The sequence below is a fragment of the Oncorhynchus gorbuscha genome, linkage group LG16 (genome assembly GCF_021184085.1).
Source record: "Oncorhynchus gorbuscha isolate QuinsamMale2020 ecotype Even-year linkage group LG16, OgorEven_v1.0, whole genome shotgun sequence".
NCBI classification, from domain to species: domain Eukaryota; kingdom Metazoa; phylum Chordata; class Actinopteri; order Salmoniformes; family Salmonidae; genus Oncorhynchus; species Oncorhynchus gorbuscha.
In genome coordinates, this window is record NC_060188.1 from 22,041,263 (window position 1) to 22,057,749 (window position 16,487).

The following is a 16,487-nucleotide window of genomic DNA, read 5'->3' on the forward strand; positions in this document are numbered from 1 at the left end:
GGAAGGCCCTAAAAATCGCCAAAGACTCCAGCCACCCTAGTCATAGACTGTTCTCTCTGCTACCGCGTGGCAAGCGGTTACAGAGCGCCAAGTCTAGGTGTGTCAGGTCCTGACCATAGAGAGCCCTTATTTTCTATGGTAGAGTAGGTCAGGGCGTGACTGGGGGTTAGTCTAGTTTATTATTTCTATGTGGGGTTCTAGTTTTGTTTTTCTATGTTGGTGATTTTGTATGATTCCCAATTAGAGGCAGCTGGTAATCGTTGTCTCTAATTGGGCATCATATTTAGGTCGTTTTTTTCCACCTGTGTTTTGTGGGATATTGTTTATATGTAGTTGCATGTCAGCTCTCCATTGTCGTCACGTATCGTTTAGTCTTTATTGTTTTGTTGTGTGGTTCGCTTATTTGTAATAAAAGATGTGGAACCCAGATCACGCTGCATGTTGGTCAGAGAATGCTTCCCAACAATCGTGACAAGGTCCAAAAGGCCTTGTAACAGATTCTACCATCAAGCCATAAGACTGCTGAACAGTTAATCAAATGGCTACCCCCCCCCCACACACACCCTTTTTTACACTGCTGCTATTCTATGTTTATTATCTATGCATAGGCACTTTACCCCTACCTACATGTACATATGACCCTTGTAAGCAAGCATTTCACTGTAAGGTCTAGACCTGTTGTATTCGGAGCATCTGACAAATACGATTTGATTTGATTCAGGGCTGTAAAAATATGAAAGAACAAGACCAATTTAGTCTCACAAACTTGTGTGTTTTTCTGCGCTTTTCATGTGTCTCTCTCAGGAGGAAATGGAGTGGTGAATGGGAACAGGGTCCGTGGGTTGGGAAAGGAAAGCACATGAGGCTTGGAGAGTAGAGTAAGTAATCACAAAGACATGGCTGGAAAGTCCCAGAGGGCAGGTATGGGAGGAATCTCAGGTACCTGAGGTGACAATAATGGAATGTCACACGTCATTGTGATATATTTGTCTTAACTATCAAATGTCTGCAGTGGAGTTAATTTCTTCTATCTTCATTTCAACTGACTGTGATGTGAACCTATCTCACAGCAGACACCCTGCTCATATACCCATCAATGCCTAACTAAAACTCAAGTGATAGAATCTTTTAGAACCTTACACTGTACACAGTGCAGATGTTATTTTATACAATTATCTTGGGAATTCACGAGGCTACAGTGGTTTATTATAGGACAGGTTGCCTAAAATAGTCATTTAAGTATCTATTTTTAGAGGTGTCTAGCCACTTGTCCATGGAATTGAACAAACACAGACAGGATGGGGTTTGAGTTACGTCAGCTTCTAGGTTCAGTTATCTAAAAGGATGTGATGTGACATAATACCACAGGACTGCTCTCACAACAGCGACCCTTGAGACACAGGACCATGCATGTCTATGTCATTCTGTCCACATCTGTTATTCATCAACATGTTATAGGACCATTGTTTCCCCCCAGTTTGATTAAGGCTTGAAACATGCTTTACAAATAAAGATGTTATGACTGGAATATAAAGAACAGATATTGAACAGATCTGTTGAAATGACCATCCCCTACTTTAACAACAAAATCAGTAGCCTATGAAGAGGGGTGTAATAACATAGTAGGCTAATAACCTTCAATTATAGACACATGATCAACTATTTATTGATCACGGCTGGTCAGGTATGTCCTATGATGTCATGTCATATGATTTCCCTGGATAGGCCAATGTCTGGGAAGTGCCAAATGAGAGCATACATTATTTGTTATGATCCTGTCTCTTTAATATTTTTGAAACCTGATCTCTTCTTGCTTAGTCACACCCGTCAGCCGGTTAGCGCCGAGCGCGGCAGTGGCTGCCCATGTAAACCGATTGGCTGGTGGGTTTGACAGTCTTGTCCGATGCACAAGGGCGGGGTTCTCGGTCGGTGGAACTGAATTACCGGCCGAAGAAAACTTACCCTTGTTGAGCCTTGTGGTGTGGGAATGCGCTGGACACTGCCTGTGAAAATAGGAGCCCAATAGACATATCTGAGAATGTCTTAACGTTTTGTGGCTAGTTCCAGGATATAGAATTGGACTCTTGTTTGACTCGAAATGAATTATTATTTTTCCTTCTCAGAATGAAGTGACACCACATCACATTTCAGTAACTGGGATCTGTGATCTGAAATCTTTACAACCAGATTTTTTCCTCTACACCGGAAAACATAGGATTTGATTTTGATAAGGGTAAGTTTATTTTTATACTACATGAATAGGCTGGGTTTAGAGTGCTAGGCTATATAGGATTGAAAACATCAGAAATAGAATGTTAAGAAGACGATCCTGAATAAACGATCTGTCCCTCTGTCTCGTGTGCGCATGTATGTTCGATAGCCTACACCGGGATCGATAGCCTACTCACACGAGCCAAAGGGAATGTATCGAACCAATTGTACTATTTGATATTGGAACCTGTTTTGAATTTCCTGGTTCACATGCATTTGTGCTGTAGGTTGCAAAGATCTACGTGTATCGCTATACAATATTAGACCTTTCTTTCGTTTTGCATATTTGTGATTGTGAATGACAGCTTGTCATCACCTCAATACCAGTGCTTCTATTCTATAAATGTTTGACATTTCCGCGAGCGCCTTTAGGCTTCACGACAGCCCGGCATGTTCATTTGTAGCATAGGAGCACGCCCGGTCTGTAAAGGAGCACATAGCAAGGTATTACTACATAATATGACTGCTATTACGCAGGCTTACACCTGAGGTATTTTGTCAGGTGATGAATGTAAGTGGGTTCAGGTGTTTTCTAAGCAAAATCATTGGAATACAATTATTATGACTGTACTCTTTCACCTTGTACTTCAACGAGTGTTCATGTCGACCATTATCAATATTATGTTATGAACTATTGATAGTAATTATTAGGTAATTGATTGCTTGTTAACATTTTCAGACATGTCATGAATGCAATGCCACTCTTTAAACTCCACTGTGCTACCTGATCAATGGAGACTGCACTATAGCCCCCTGTCTGCAACAGGAATGAGAGATGCATTCAAATGTTATTTTGTCAAAGTGAGAGGAGCAGCAGGCCAGGCAAGCAGCACATGGCCTGCTGAAACATGATAGCATCCAGAGGATCATCATGAGGGCTGATGTCATGACACAGATGCACCGTGATGTGTGGTAGTGACGGGTCATGTTCATCCTCACTTACTGTTCCAACTGGAATGGAGGTACAGGGAATGTTTCTCTGAGGAAGAGACTGGGTGTGGGGGGGGGTGTTGTCTGTGTGTGTACAGTGTGAGGCATGTGTGGAGGAAGGTGTGTGGCATTTGTGTGCCGTACAATCGAGACAGCGTATTCCTTGAAAAAACCTAGGGGTTCTGGAGCTGGCATTGAATGGAGCAGGTGGGAATGGGCTAGCCAGGCCTGTGTTGGTTGGTTGGTTGGTTGGTTGGTTGGTTGGTTGGTTGGTTGGTTGGTATGTGGGTGTAGCAGGGAGCTGCTGAGAGGACACACTGGACTGTAGTCATGCCCACACGAGTCATGGTGCAGTATCCGTCTATCTATCAGTCAGTCTTGCTAAGTGTGCAACACTCACTCACTCTCTCTCCATGTGGTGTTGTTTTCACTTGGGTTACTGGGTTGAACCGGCCTCACACTCAGGAGTCCCGTTCTGAACCCACCAGTCTGTGCCAGACTTGTTTTGGTATTTTTTTTCATATTTAGGGGGAAGGACACTAGCATGGTAGCATGCATCTATCTCTATTATATTTAAAGCCTTCTAAGGCAGCCATGAGGTTGTGTTCTGTGTCGGTGTTTGTTCGAATCACCTCATGATGACTGATTGAAAAGCTGACCCGTCTTCAGATGTGGATGTGTCATGCCAGGCCCGCTGCTGCTCCGTCCAGTCAATGACATGATGCAGCCCCTTAAGCAATTGCATATTTCCTGGAAGGATCTTCTTGTTTAACGGGGTCTCCGAGCATTTCGTATGATTCTGTACGTTACCCAAGACACTCTATTTAGTATGATATGTTACCCTTCGTATGGTATGTATTCATTTGTGTATGTCCATCATCCATTTTGTACAATATTTTACGAATTTGCAAAACGTACAATATGTTACAAATTTGTTACCAACACGCAACCTTTGGGCCCACCTACCCACCGCCGACTAACCACCCTCTTTTCGTAACTTCTGTCTTATGTAACCATACCAAACATAACATATCATACGTTTACTATGTTACATCTAGTCTAAAGACCAGCCTGTCTTGTTATGAAACTATGTTGTTCTCTCCCATGGCCTTCAGGTATTTACCCTAGTCTCAGTTCACTCACTCTCTCTCCCCCTCTCTCCCCCTCTCTCTCCCCCTCTCCCTCTCTCCCCCTCCCTCTGTCTCTGTCTCTCTGTCTCTCCCTCTCTCCCCCTCCCTCTGTCTCTGTCTCTCTCTCTCTGTCTCTATCTCTCTCCCCCCTCTCTCTGTCTCTCTCTCTCTCCCCCTCCCTCTGTCTCTGTCTCTCTGTCTCTCTCTCTCTCTCTCCCCCTCTCTCTCTCTCTCTGTCTCTATCTCTCTCTCTCTCTCTCTCTCTCTGTCTCTCTCTCTCTGTCTCTCTCTCTTTGTCTCTCTCTATCTCTCTCTCTCTCTGTCTTTCTCTATCTCCCCCTCCCTCTGTCTCTGTCTCTCTGTCTCTGTCTATCTCTCTCCCCCTCCCTCTGTCTCTCTCTCTCTGTCTCTCTCTTGTTCTCTTTTTGTGTGTGTGTGCACGTGTGTTCGTGCCTGTGTACTGAGCACATGCTTCTCTAAATCACCCCAGGCTGCCTGCTGCGGCTTCAAAAGGCCTTGCTACGTCATGTGAGACCCAGAGATTATAATCATGTAGTAATGACTATGGCGTGAAATGACATAGGATTGATGCAATAGCTGATTATTATTGCTCTCTTATTAGTAATTATAGTGTTAGTATTAATCAAAGTAATATCAATTGTTGAAGAGAATACATTTTCGACCACAGGCATATCTGTGGTTGAAAAGGCTTGGGTTTAATTGTAGCATTAGTGTGGGCTAAATCCTAACACGGAACTCTTTTACATTTTTTTTAAATTTACCCCTTTTCCTCCCCAATTTCGTGGTGTCCAATTGTTTTTAGTAGCTACTATCTTGTCTCATCACTACAACTCCCGTACGGGCTCGGGAGAGACGAAGGTTGAAAGTCATGCGTCCTCCGATACACAACCCAACCAAGCCGCACTGCTTCTTAACACAGTGCGCATCCAACCCGGAAGCCAGCCACACCAATGTGTCGGAGGAAACACTGTGCACCTGGCAACCTTGGTTAGCGCGCACTGCGCCTGGCCCGCCACAGGAGTCGCTGGTGCGCGATGAGACAAGGACATCCCTACCGGCCAAGCCCTCCCTAACCCGGACGACGCTAGGCCAATTGTGCGTCGCCCCACGGACACGGCCGGTTACGACAGAGCCTGGGCGCGAACCCAGAGTCTCTGATGGCACAGCTGGCGCTGCAGTACAGCGCCCTTAACCACTGCGCCACCCGGGAGGCCCTAACACGGAACTCTCAACGTGACTCACACACCCAACAATCTGAGTTATGTATGTGTATCCACATCTCAAATGAGGATTCCTCAGTTTGTGGAAGCATGCTTGTAGTTGTAAAATATAAGGCAAAGCAACGGTATCTCTTGTCTTGCAGTTAAACATGTCAACCAGCTTGGTCAGCAGCTTTCATAACAATAAGCTGGGTGTTCCAAGCAGATCAGTTGAGAGTGTTCCCACCACGACAGACAGATGGACGGTGCTTTACAAGCATGGCAGGTATAGTTTCACTGAAGAATAATGGCGAGAGAAGAACAATTTACTGCCTATGCGCTCTCTTTGATCTGGGCCCCATTGATGCTTGCTCAACCACTACCGTCAATAACTTTGATGTGCTTGTAGTCGGTCTGGGGTTTGTGTCAGATTGTGTCAAGGCTTCAGGAATGGTTGATAAGCAAAAACAGACCACTCTTTTCAGACGTTGCAAAAATGATTTGTCACGTCAATCTGCCAATCTCTGAACCGTGGAGAATATGCCGTGGTGATTACGCTTTATGTGGAATACTTGTGAACAGGAAGATGTTTTCCTCATGCTGTCAGACACTGAACGCCTTGCAAGCGAAAACAGAAACCTTCACATTAGTTCCCAACAGTCACAATGAAAAAGCCTCATCAAAACCATTCCCCCACCATTTTGTGTCGTGTGAGGAGTTGGCGTGGTCATGGAGGCTACTTGTTTGTATTCACAATCGTCCTCCCTCGAGTGTCTTGAGTTTGCCCGTGTATGAATAAATGGAACATTGCTTTGGTCTGTGAGTTTCCTGTCAGTGTTCAGGCCTTGATTATGTGTCCCAGGAAAGCAGCCGTGAAGCAGCTAACTGTAACCCTCCCATTACATCTTAGAGGTCGCATGTAGGGCCTGTGCTGCAGAGGGTAGGCCCGGCCGACAGACAGGACTACAAACTCAGTCAGATGTGATGTAATGCTGTAATGCTATTTCAGGTCTACCTCTGGTCTCCAAGGCTCTGTCTGCCAGCAAGCCATTCTGCCTGCTCCTCTCTCTCTCTCTTAGTCCCCATGTTACCACCTCATCTATCAAAACTCAGCCATGGCCTATGTTGGGATCCACAGTCAGGAATCCCAAGAAACTCAAATACCCATGTTTCCTGTTATGACTACAGGGCAGACTGTGAACTTCCTTTAACTGAATGTAGGGATTAATATAGATTGTTTTATGTTATTATTTGTTTAAAGCTGATTTTAGGTGGGGCTTAGTCTGATGAGATGATATTTAGGGCATGGTCCTTGCTGCTGGGGGTTTTTATGGATTCCATTGGTTGTTGTTCTCAATGGGGTGGCGTCTGGTCTGAGACTGGTTTACCCGGCGGCACTCGTCATTCTCAGGACTATGGGAATGTTGTGGGTGCTCCCACCAAGCAGACCAGAGCTCAAAGGAGGAGGAACTGCTCTGTGTATTTTCATCTTGGGTGTTTTTCTTTTTCACAGATAAAAAATAGGGGTCCATAGGATCGTATTGTTCCATAGTTGTTGGCATGTGGATAGTGCTTATCCTGACCTGTGTAGTATCTCATAACATAGAGTTTACACAACAAGTCAGAATCTCTAGTCCAATTCAGATCCTGACCTGTGTAGTATCTCATAACACAGAGTTTACACAACAAGTCAGAATCTCTAGTCCAATTCAGATCCTGCCACTCAAAACAGATGTAATATAGGCTTCATTTTTTAAATGGTTGTCAAGTGGACAGTTTGTGGAACTATTGTCAGTCTTGTTCTTTTTCGACAGGAATTTTGAGTGCAGGACTAAAAATAACATATACCACATTCAGCACTTTTCCTCTACCTTTTTGCTAGGAAGTGAGCGTTCTCATGTGCACCAACAAAGTCCATTCCATTATTGCAAAATCCCCAAGAGAAATCTTTGTTCTTCAGTTTTCAGTTCGAGCCCATTAGCACAGGTCTCTACTGTCAGACTGTCCATAGTGTTGGCTTACTACACACACTATCTCTTTAAAAGACTGAATGGCCAGACAGACACAAGGATTGGAGAGGGACAATTATAGTTACTATCCCAGGGACTGTTACAGTTGAGAGCACATGTTTTAAATAGGGTGGCCTGCTATCTTTGGCCCAGCAAGCCTTCAGCCCCTAGTGTAGGGATCATCAACTAGGTTCAGTCACGGGACAATGTTTTTCATGCGGGTGGTCAGGGGGCCGTAACATAATTACAGATCATTTGTAGACTGCAAATTGACCGGAAGAAGCCCAAACAAAAGTGATACAATGACAATGAGTGTCACTATTGTGAACAAGTTGAGTGAGAAAGTTCCAGACGCAGAAATATCATACCCCTAAGACATGATAACCTCTCACCATTACAATAATACGGGAGGTTAGTATTTTTGCAGGGGTATGATATTTGTGTATCTGTAACTTTCTCACTCATCATTATTCACAATACATTCAGGACTATCCGTAATCATGGTAGATACAACATTAATGTAGAAGTGTTCAGAAACATATTCTATTCTTACTTACAATAAAAGTGACTACAAAATGACACAATCCATTATTTACCATTCATTTCTATTGGACGCAAAATAATCTGAAACACAACCAAAACAAACTGCAAATGCATCCAGCAAGTTTGTAGAGTCACAAGCTTGATGTAGTCATTGCGTGCTAGGAATATGGGACCAAATACTAAACTTTTGACTACTTTAATACACATATAAGTGAATTTGTCCCAATACTTTTGGTCTCCTAAAATGGGAGGACTGTGTACAAAAAGTGCTATTATAATTGCTTACCTGATATGGATAAAAATACCCTCAATTTCAAAGCTGACAGTCTGCACTTTAACCTTATAGTCATTGTATCATTTCAAATCCAAATTGCTGGAGTACAGATTCAAAGAAGGAAAAATGCTTCACTGTCCCAATAATTTCAGAGGGACTGTATGACTCTCTACTGTATGTGGGAATACTTTGGAACAGATTTCCATAATGAAGATCACTTGGAGCTGATTTGCTGGTGTTTTTACAGTATTTTATGTCCAACAGCAAAAACTACATTTTTGCTTAGTAAACTTGGGGGGGGGGGGATCAAATAAAATCACACAAGGTCCAAATCCGGCCCATGGGCTGCCAGTTGGGAAACCCTGCCCTATGGACTGCGTATCCTCATGGTGTATTACAGCGGTAAACTCATGTAGACTGTTCCCCTGAATGGAAGAGCACACAGAGTCATACACAGTAATATCTGGTCGGTCTCCATCATCAGTCCCCAACACCACCTCCATCACATACCTTGGGCCCAACTCACTCTGTAACGGAGTTTCCAAGAAACGAGGGTGTGCTTTTGGAACAGCTCTGTGACTTGGCCTTGCCTGGTCCTCTGGGAGGAGGTGGATCCAGGAATGACTAATGATAACTGACAGGGAGACAACTTGGAAAGGTTCTGCAGTTGAACTGTTCGGTTGTGTTTTAAGCTCTTTGTGTCACAATGACTGAAATTGCTGAGGACGTCATCCTATAATTCTGTTTGTCCTTTCCGTTAGTTTGCTCTCCTGTTCTTCTTTGCTGCCTGTGCTACACTTCAGAACCATGCCAACTCTCCCATCGATTGGCCAGTTGTCAGTGGTTGTGCTTGGCATTGCCTTGTGCCAGGAAGATGATGTAAAGCCTACCAGTGGTGCCAGTGTTGCCACCCACATCACTCACTGCAATAAGTCTTCTGGATTCTTCTGGTTGGGAGCACAGTGGTGAAGGACATTTGCATGTAGAACAGCGATTCAACAGAAAAATAAATCAATGAATAGAGTCTGTCAGGTTCTTCAGTCTGGGGACATAGCCCAGATACAGTGAGTCAAGTTGGTTCTGCTGCTGTACACTCATTGGTTCTGCACACTCATCAGCACCACTCTATATGGTCTCTCGTAATCACTCAGTCATAATTTGGATTATCTCACAATGACGAGCACACCCGGGAAGCTGGGATATGTGTCATCCCTTGTCCCCCCCCCTTCTTTCCCCTGTCAAAACATTGAGCTCATCTCTGTGGAGGAGTCTGTGTTTTCCTCAGCCCACTCTACAGGGTGAGGACCGAGGAAACCTCCCCCAGCCTACTGTATCTCCCATAGGGTCTGCCCCAGCCCTAGAGTCAGCCTTCCCGTGCCTGCGTTTGGGAGTTCCCATGACTCTCTGTGCAGCACAGCTGGCTGCAGCAGCCCGTCCTCCCTGCTCTCTCTCCCCGACCCCTCAGACCTGAACCCTGGCTAGCCTCCCTTCTGATGATCCCCCCAGAGCCAGCTTCACTTCCTCAGAGATGACTTAATGATAGAGAATCCTTTGGCACCGTGTTAGATGAGGGAATGCCATGTAAAGACACAGGTGAGGGACTTGTCTGAAACAGGTCAATCAAAGGTTGTGTGTGTGTGGGAGTGGGGGAGATTCCAGGGCATGGGAGAGCTGAGAGAATGGCCAAATGTAGCCACATTTTTAAAATCACAAAAAAAAGAGATGATTAACTTACATTTTTCCTCTTCATCTAATACGGTGCACATATTAAATACTGAGTGATATGAAATACAGACATAGCATCTAAACCGCATCGGCATTGTCATTGTAACGTTTGTATCTTATTTTCACAGTCTGTTGACGGTGCTCAGGAGACTATGATAGAGTGTATCAAGCACAAAAATACTCACTTGTGCTATATATCTCTATTTATACAAAGTTACACAGGACCACAATAATGTTCCTTATTTTAGTAGAGGCTTTAATAAGAAACCGTCATGAACTCCGGGCCTAGAGGTTTACTCTATAAGGGTCGGATGTTCAGAGAAAGAGCTCATATCAGCATAGCATCAGTATAGTTGAGTGCTGCTTTTTTTTCACACACAAACAACTAGTTTGGGCAGAGTGTACATGTTGAATGTGGGAATGTGGGGACTTGTAAACAGGCAGTCTGGGTGGCTGGCTGCCTGGCTGGCTGCCTGGCTGTGGGAATCAGTGCACAAGGTGGAAGTGGAGCACCTGTCTTACTACACCGCATGGCAACAGCGATACACCTCGAAGACTCAACCACAGGAAGAACATCACTTCCTCTTTCTACCTTTGGGTTTGACTATATTGATGAGTCTCACCTGTTCCACTTTTATCCTCTTATCTCCCTGGATATCTGCGATGTATTACAGATGAAAGGGATTTAAACGTTGGAGGGATATGAAAATCACCCTGTTTTGTCTGGGACAGACAGAGAGACATAACACTGGAGGGATATACATATACACTACCAGTCACAAGATTTAGAACACCTACTCATTCAAGGGTTTTTCTTAATTTTTTTTACTATTTTCTACATTGTAGAATAATAGTGAAGACATAAACTATGAAATCACACATATGGAATCATGTTGTAACCCAAAAAGTGTTAAACAAATCAAAATATATTTTATATTTGAGATTCTTCAAATAGCCACCCTTCGCCTTGATGACAGCTTTGCACACTCTTGGCATTCTCTCAACCAGCTTCACTTGGAATGCTTTTCCAACAGTCTTGTTGGCTGCTTTTCCTTCACTCTACGGTCCGACACATCCAAACCATCTCAATTGGGTTGAGGTCAGGGGATTGTGGAGGCCAGGTCATCTAATGCAGTACTCCGTCTCTCTGCTTCTTGGTAAAATAGCTCTTAAACAGCCTGGTGGTGTGTTGGGTCATTGTCCTGTTGAAAAATAATGATAGTCCCACTAAGCCCAACCAGATGGGATGGCGTATCACTGCAGAATGCTGTGGTAGCCATGCTGGTTAAATGTGCCTTGAATTCTAAATAAATCGCAGACATCGCCACCAGCAAAGCACACCCACACCATAACACCTCCTCCTACATGATTTATGGTGGTAAATACACATGTGGAGATTACATTTTCACCCACGCTCATCTCACAAAGATGAGCGATTTTTGGTTGGAACCAAAAATCTCCAATTTGGACTCCAGACCAAAGGACAAATTTCCACCGGTCTAATGTCCATTGCTCGTGTTTCTTGGCCCAAGCAAGTCTCTTCTTCTTATTGGTGTCCTTTAGTAGTGGTTTCTTTGCAGCAATTCGACCATGAAGGCCTGACTCATGCAGTCTCCTCTGAACAGTTGATGTTGAGATGTGTCTGTTACTTGAACTCTGTGAAGCATTTATTTGGGCTGCAATTTCTGAGGCAAGTAACTCTAATGAACCTATCCTCTGCAGCAGAGGTTACTCTGTGTTTTCCATTCCTGTGGCGGTCCTCATGAGAGCGAGTTTCATCATAGCGCTTGATGTTTTTTTTGCGGCTGCACAAATGTTCTGTATTGATGTACATTCATGTCTTAAAGTAATGATAGACTGTCAGTTGTTTTTGCTTGTTTGAGCTGTTATTGCCATAATATGGACTTGGTCTTTTACCAAATACTGCTATATGCTATCTTCTGTATACCACCCCTACCTTGTCACAACACAACTGATTGGCTCAAACACATTAAGAATTTCCACAAAATTAACTTTTAAGAAGGCACACCTGTTAATTGAAATGCATTCCAGGTGTCTACCTCATGAAGCTGGTTGAGAGAATGTCACGAGTGTGCAAAGCTGTCATCAAGGCGAAGGGTGGCTATTTGAAGAATCTCAAATATAAAATATATGAACACTTTTTGGGTTACTACATGATTCCATATGTGTGATTTCATAGTTTATGTCTTCACTATTATTCTACAATGTAGAAAAATAGTAAAACAAATGAAGAAAAACCCTTGAATGAGTAGGTGTTCTAAAACTTGTGACCGGTAGTGTATATGTCAAAGGTAAATGGGTTTGTCTGGTTGGAGTCACTCTGTGTTGAAGATTAAATATCCATAGTACACATCCTCAACAGCTAATGTGTAAGTGACTGTATATGTGTTGATTAGATTGAGACCTTAGATTGTTGCCCCCATTGCTGAATTGCCTTGTTGCTATATGGATACAGGTACAACACAGCAGCAGTGGTTCATCTATGGCCCCTGCTGTGATGTGGGTTACTGCTGAAAGATGGCACATATCACATGCTCTGGGACATTCCATCCCCTGTCACTTGGCTTTAAGACCACCATCCCATGCCCTGCCTGTCCTCTGTCCGAGCACTAACAGTGAGTGCTCTGCCCCGATCACTAGCTGTAACATCCCAGAGGAAGCCCCCAGTCTTAATATTATGACTGGTCATAGCAGGTATTAGGCCTCAGACCCTGTTTGTTGTGATGCGGGTCGGGAAATCAATTTCTTCGATCTGCTTGTGTGTATTCTGTGTGTTATTTCTCATTTGTGTACACGTTTCACCAGAAACCGGCCGTCTACTAAACCAGTTGAGGTCACTTCCTTCCATACAAGAATGTTCTTGGTTTAGGGAAGTGATACCGTGAAGAGTTCTGTATTCTTCAATACATATTTGACTCACTCCAAACCCAAAACGAATGAAAGATATAGAGAATTCTTAATTAACCATAAAGGTCAAGCAAATCTGTATGAAGGGATTTAAAGAGGCTTTGAATCATATTACAATCACTGTAGAATTCCCCTCGGAAAAAAACTAATTACCAAGTAGTGAACATTTTTTATATAATATATGAAAGAACGTTTTAGTAGTAAATGAATAAATGAATGAATCCATGGATTATGAATGTCATTAAATGAACCTTTCAGTATATGTTTTTAGTACATAATGGTGAAGCTCATTTTATCTGGCGGTTTGTCAGACCTGGGTTCAAATAGTATTCAAAGACTAAACCTGAGTTTAGTAAACAAATACTGTTTGGACCCAGGTCTGATGGTGTGTCAGTTGATCCCTCACCCCAGCAGACAGACAGAGGGTGGGTGTTCCTGCCAGTCCCTCCCTGGCCAGTTCAGGAGGTTTGAACTCATTGGCTTTGATTGGAGATCAGAGGGCTGATTTGGACAGGCCAAATGCCCATTCTTTCCCCTGGCTAAATCCGTGTGTAGTCTGGCTAATTCCTTTGTCCCAGAGCAACAGGCCACACTTCGTCTGCTCTCCTCAATAGAGACAACAGCTTAGATTTCATACTGAATGGAGATGCCAGAGGGGGCTGACTGGACAGGACAGAGGGAGGAGGGAGAGGTGGCTATTGTTCTCTACTGTGGTATTTGGAGGGGAGGGATGCCTCATGGCCAGTGATGGGATGAAATTGATTAGTGTGTGTGTGTTGTGGCTGTGCGCAGTGGACGTTGTGGAGAAGCCTCCCAGAGAGCAGTGTGTTTTCTGCTTTCCCATTCAGAGGTCTCTTCAGCTCCTCCTCTCCTCCCCACTTCCTACCAGCACATCTTAAATAAGCAGTCATCTGACCTCTCCATGCTGGTGGTCTTTTAGGGAGGATGTGAGGTCACACAGTTGATGGCGTCTCTTTGTGAAGTATTTTTACTCGTGTTGATTGGCCAGAGCGTGGAATTAAACCTAGGAGTGCCCACAGTGAGTAATATGGTGGTGACAGGCCGTATCACCTCCAGCATACACCGTCTGAAGGACTTCATAACAAGATACGCTGTCTGTCCGATACAGGAATCTGTCCACATTTACGCCCTCCTAACCATGATGGGGTTAACGAACTCCATGCACACAGAAAGTCATTAGCTTAACACAGAACTTGCTGACACCCCAGTTTTAATCGATAAAGGAATGAATCCTTCAGTCAGCCTGGTTGTCCTTCCCTCACGTTGAGGAGGAATTTTGGATCAGTCTCCACAACAATGACCCTCCTTCAGCCCCATGCGCATCATCAGCCTGATGCCCAGCACACAATGCAGCCTTTTGTAGGCGGGAGCGATTCAGGCTGATATCATGCTGGAAACTATTTAGATGGGGATCACATGTGGTCATGCTGCTGCTGAGTCCCCTCTTAGCTCACTTGGCTAACAGGAAGGGCAGCTTCTGACTGCTTTCTACAGACAATAAGGCGCTTGTTTAGCTAGTTTGGGGATGCCTCTGGGAGCCTCTCTACGGGGGGTAGTAGTGGAGGAGAGACATTCTGCTTTGAGTTTGTTTTCCTTTGTTTTGTTAAAGCTGCCCAGTCTCTCAAGAGGATGTAAATCCATACAGACACTTCTATATCCAACGGTGAGAGGTCAGGAGGTCAAACACGCTAAAATCCGGTCACTAAGTCAAATGCTAACGTTATTGATTGACTGATTATGGAGAGAGAGAGGGGGCTGTTTCAGATTTGCATGCTGTGGCTCACCCAGTGGTTTCCCTTGCCCTGTCAGGCCGGTTTCACAGCAGTGTTTTGAATTTGTGATTAGGTCATGGAAACAATTATCTTATCTCTTGGCTGTTAACTGTCAGTGCAGAAAGCAGAGAGACAGTATTTTATTTATACACATGTAATTGCTGTGATTTATTATGGAGTGTAAAACTGTCAGATGAATATATCATGAAATATTGAGTAATGTTATTACTTGGATAACCCTTTTGGCATTTTGAGTAACAAGGTATGTTGTTATTGTTATGTAGAAGTTTGACAGAAGATGGTCTCAGCATTGTTCTACTGTAGACGTTATCTTCTGTAGCTCAGTTGGTAGAGCATGGCGCTTGTAACGCCAGGGTAGGGGGTTCGATCCCCGGGACCACCCATACGTAGAATGTATGCACACATGACTGTAAGTCGCTTTGGATAAAAGCGTCTGCTAAATGGCATATATTATTATTATTATTATATTATCTTGTCAAACCCCTCAACCTCAGTTAAACCAACCCAGCTTAAAAGGTTCATGTTGATAAATGGTCATGGTTGAAATTGTCCAATCACCCGCCACCTCTGTGTTTTTAACCTTTGACCCAGATCTCCTAGTTCTCCTTAAATTGATGTCATGTAAGATGAGGTCACGTCCTTGTGAGTGTCATGCTCATGTTCATTTCATAAACTCCATCCTTTACTCTGCTCTTTGTCCCCACAGCAATCCTACCCATCTCCAGGCTGTTAAACACTGGAAACTCATAGATATACCTGTATCAAGGCTGTTATACAGGCTACATGGAGAAGCTGTTGTCATGGTCACCCTGCAGTGGTCTGGGGGGTGGATGTCAGAGGGGCCCTGGGTCTAGGTGGATCTCTAATCCCACTCTCTCCCCAGGTGACAGGCTTTCCTGCGTGGGCACACTGGGTTGCCTGCTGGGGGAGATAAGGAGAGTTTTCATGCGAAGAAGTACCGTCTGGGACCCTGGCATGATAGCAGCAGTCTCAGGGACTTCAGGCTAGGCTGAAACACCCTCTCTATTCCCACCACATCTCAGAGTTGAGGAGGTTGTGTGTGTGTGTGTGTGTGTGTGTGTGTGTGTGTGTGTGTGTGTGTGTGTGTGTGTGTGTGTGTGTGTGTGTGTGTGTGTGTGTGTGTGTGTGTGTGTGTGTGTGTGTGTGTGTGTGTGTGTGTGTGTGTGTGTGTGTGTGTGTGTGCCCTAAGAGTCAGCTGATGTAATCACTGTCCACGCACAAGAAGACACAGTATTTGATTGTGTTAAATCAAATTACATTGTCTTAGAATAGTATAAGGCATCTGGCCCACGAGGCAAGTTTAGAGTTGTCTCTCTTTATATGAGATGTACAAACACTGGCATGTGTCCAGACAAGATACAGATTTACAGGGAGGCTGGTTTTTCCACCAGAGTAAAGATATGCACCAACCATCTCAAGTGCTGCTGTGTTTCAGGAGTGGAGCTTCAGTAAAATGGACACATTAGAGAGTTGAGAAAAGGGGGGCACAGTAGAGAGTTGAGCTAAGAGGGGCATGTTAAAGAGTTGCTCTAAGAGGGGCACGCTAAGAGGGGCACGCTAAGAGTTTTGAGGAAAGAGACAGTAAGTGTACTAGTGTAGTCACAGAGTGCTATGGGCCAAGT

General features: G+C 44.1%; 1 protein-coding gene across 5 annotated transcripts in view; it reads left to right on the forward strand.

Moving 5' to 3' along the window:
- The first annotated feature begins 1,878 nt into the window (after positions 1 to 1,878).
- The window catches only part of LOC123999574 (inactive rhomboid protein 1-like), a 55,535-nt gene continuing 40,926 nt past the window's right edge, over positions 1,879 to 16,487 (forward strand). For 2 of the 5 annotated variants that reach the window (XM_046305482.1, XM_046305483.1), the window contains exon 1: positions 1,881 to 2,233. The gene's annotated coding sequence lies outside the window, so the exon portion shown is untranslated. Of the gene's footprint in view, positions 2,234 to 16,487 lie in introns of all 5 variants that reach the window. The other 3 variants (XM_046305485.1, XM_046305481.1, XM_046305484.1) reach the window with 3 other exon arrangements.